This window comes from Arachis hypogaea, chromosome 7 (assembly GCF_003086295.3).
Source record: "Arachis hypogaea cultivar Tifrunner chromosome 7, arahy.Tifrunner.gnm2.J5K5, whole genome shotgun sequence".
In the NCBI taxonomy this organism is placed as follows: domain Eukaryota; kingdom Viridiplantae; phylum Streptophyta; class Magnoliopsida; order Fabales; family Fabaceae; genus Arachis; species Arachis hypogaea.
In genome coordinates, this window is record NC_092042.1 from 20,194,483 (window position 1) to 20,197,903 (window position 3,421).

At 38.6% G+C, this 3,421-nt stretch overlaps 1 non-coding gene across 1 annotated transcript; it reads left to right on the forward strand.

The window, feature by feature from the left end:
* Positions 1-1,783: 1,783 nt before the first annotated feature.
* LOC112704508 (small nucleolar RNA R71) lies at positions 1,784-1,887 on the forward strand. Its single transcript, XR_003155131.1, has one exon. It is a non-coding gene; the product is annotated as a small nucleolar RNA R71 (small nucleolar RNA).
* The last annotated feature ends 1,534 nt before the right edge of the window (positions 1,888-3,421 follow it).

Below are 3,421 nucleotides of genomic sequence, written 5' to 3' on the forward strand. Positions count from 1 at the left end.
ATAGAAATGTAGATAAATAAAAATTGGATTGCCTCCCAATAAGCGTTTCTTTAATGTCAATAGCTTGGCAGTGAGCTCTCATGGAGCTTCACAGATCATCAGAGCATTGTTGGGACCTCCCAACACCAAACTTAGAGTTTGAATGTGGGGGTTCAACATCAAACTTAAAGTTTGGTTGTGGCCTCCCAACACCAAACTTAGAGTTTGACTGTGGGGGCTTTGTTTGACTCTGATTGAGAGAAGCTTTTCATGCTTCCTCTCCATGTTTACAAAAGGATAACCTTGAGCTTTAAACACAAGGTAGTTCCCATTCAATTGAAGGACTAGTTCACCTCTGTCAACATCAATTACAGCTCCTACTGTGGCTAGGAAGGGTCTTCCAAGAATGATGGATTCATTCTCATCCTTCCCAGTGTCTAAGATTATGAAATCAGCAGGGATGTAAAGGCCTTTAACCTTTACCAACACGTCCTCTACCAATCCATAAGCTTGTTTCATTGATTTGTCTGCCATCTCTAATGAGATTCTTGCAGCTTGTACCTCAAAGATCCCCAGTTTCTCCATTACAGAGAGTGGCATAAGATTTATACCTGATCCCAGGTCACATAGAGCCTTCTCAAAGGTCATGGTGCCTATGGTACATGATATTAAGAATTTACCAGGATCTTGTTTCTTTTGAGGTAGAGTTTGCTGAACCCATGTATTTAGTTCACTAATGAGCAAGGGAGGTTCATCTACCCAAGTCTTATTACCAAACAACTTGGCATTCAGCTTCATGATGGCTCCTAGATATTGAGCAACTTGCTCTTCAGTTACATCTTCATCCTCTTCAGAGGAAGAATAGTTCTCAGAGCTCATGAATGGTAAAAGAAGGTTCAATGGAATCTCTATGGTCTCTAGGTGAGCCTCAGATTCCTTAGGTTCCTCAGTTTGGAACTCCTTTTTGTTCAGAGGACGTCCTAGGAGGTCTTCCTCACTGGGATTCACGTCCTTCTCCTCCTTTGTGCATTTGGCCATATTGATAATATCAATGGACTTGTACTCTCTTTTTGGATTCTTTTTTGTATTGCTTGGGAGAGCACTTGGAGGAGTTTCAATAATTTTCTTACTCAACTGACCCACTTGTGCCTCCAAGTTTCTAATGGAGGACCTTGTTTCATTCATGAAACTTAAAGTGGCCTTAGATATATCAGAGACTATATTTGCTAAGCTAGAGGGGCTCTGCTCAGAATTCTCTATCTGTTGCTGAGAAGATGATGGAAAAGGCTTGCCATTGCTAAACCTATTTTTTCCACCATTATTAAAGCCTTGTTGGGGCTTTTATTGATCCTTCCATGAGAAATTTGAATGATTTCTCCATGAGGAATTATAGGTATTTCCATAAGATTCACCCATGTAATTCACCTCTGCCATTGCAAGGTTCTCAGGATCATAAGCTTCTTCTTTAATAGATGCCTCTTTAGTACTGTTGGATGCATTTTGCCATCCATTCAGACTCTGAGAAATCATGTTGACTTGCTGAGTTAACATTTTGTTCTGAGCCAATATGGCATTCAGAGCATCAATTTCAAGAACTCCCCTCTTCTGAGGCATCCCATTACTCACAGGATTCCTCTCAGAGGTGTACATGAATTTGTTATTTGCAACCATGTCAATGAGTTCTTGAGCTTCTGCAGGCGTTTTCTTTAGTTGAATGGATCCACATGCAGAATGGTTCAGTGACATCTTAGAAAGCTCAGATAGACCATCATAGAATCTATCTAAAATGGTCCACTCTAAACTCATGCCATAAGGACACTTTTTGGTCAACTACTTGTATCTTTCCCAAGCTTCATAGAGGGATTCACCATCTTTTTGCTTGAAGGTCTGAACATCCACTCTAAGCTTGCTTAGCTTTTGAGGAGGAAAGAACTTAGCCAAGAAGGCTGTGACCAGCTTATCCCAAGAGTCCAGGCTATCTTTAGGTTGTGAGTCCAACCATGTTTTAGCTCTGTCTCTTACAGCAAAAGGGAAAAGCATGAGCCTGTAGACTTCAGGATCTACTCCATTAGTATTAACAGTATCACAGATCTGCAAGAATTCAGTTAAAAACTGATAGGGATCTTCTTATGGAAGTCCATGGAACTTGCAGTTCTGTTATATCAGAACAAGTAGTTGAAGCTTCAGCTCAAAATTGTTTGCTCCAATGGCAGGGATTGAGATGCTTTGATAAACCCCATTTGTAGGGTTTATCTTGTATTGATTTTAGGGGATTTTATAACCTTTTATCCACATTTATCCATTGAAATAGCATGGTTTTATAACTTCTCCTTTAATTGTGCTTAAGAGTGAAAACATGCTTTTTAGGACTTAAAATAGCTAAATTTAATTCACCTTGATTCTATTAGATGCCTTGATATGTTTGTTAAGTGATTTCAGATTTAGGAGGCAAAGATTGGATCAAGGGAATGAAGAAAGAAAGCATGAAAAGTTGGAGAACTCATGAAGAAATGAAAGAACCGAAAAGCTGTCAAGCCGACCTCTTCGCACTTAAACGACCATAACTTGAGCTACAAAGGTCCAAATGATGCGGTTCCAGTTAGGTTAGAAAGCTAACATCCGGGGCTTCGAAACGATATAAGATTTGCCATAGTTGCTACACGTATGGTGGCACGCACACGCATAGTACGCGCACGCACCGTTGCTGCCTCTTGGTTCACTTAAAGCAAAACGTGGCCAGCGATTTTAGAAGTCTTGTGGGCCCAATGCAACTCATTTCTGATGCTATTTAAGCCAAGGATTGAAGGGGGAATGAACATACTCTCATACTTTACAAGTTAGTTACCATTAGTCATAGTTTAGTTCTAGAAGTAGTTTCTAGAGAGAGAAGCTCTCACTTCTCTCTAGGATTAGGATTAGGATTATGCTTAGTTCTTAGACCTAGATTTCAATTCACCTTCTTCTACTTCTATCTCTCAACTTTTTTGTTGCTACATTCATCTTCTTCTATTCTTTTGTTGTAATTTTCTTTATGTTGTTCTTGTGTTTTTGTTGTAGATCTACTTTTGTTTCTTCTACTTTCTTCCAATTCAATTCAAGGTAATTCATAATAGATGTGTTTCTTTTGATTGTTGTTATTAATTCTTTTCAATAATTGTTGTTAGATTCTACTCTTGTTATCAATTTACTATGCTTTTCTTTTGTACCCTCCAAGTGTTTGATGAAATGCTTGGTTGGATTTAGAGTAGAATTTTATACTCTTGGCTTGGAAAGGTAACTTAGGAACTCTTGAGTTACTAATGTCCAAGTAATTGATGATTGGGAGCCATTTAATCTAGTTCTCACTAATTGAATTAGTGGAGAGTTAGAACTTATGGACTAGGATTGATATAGCTCATTTTACTTTCCTTTGCTACTAGTTAGAGGATGATTTAATGAGATT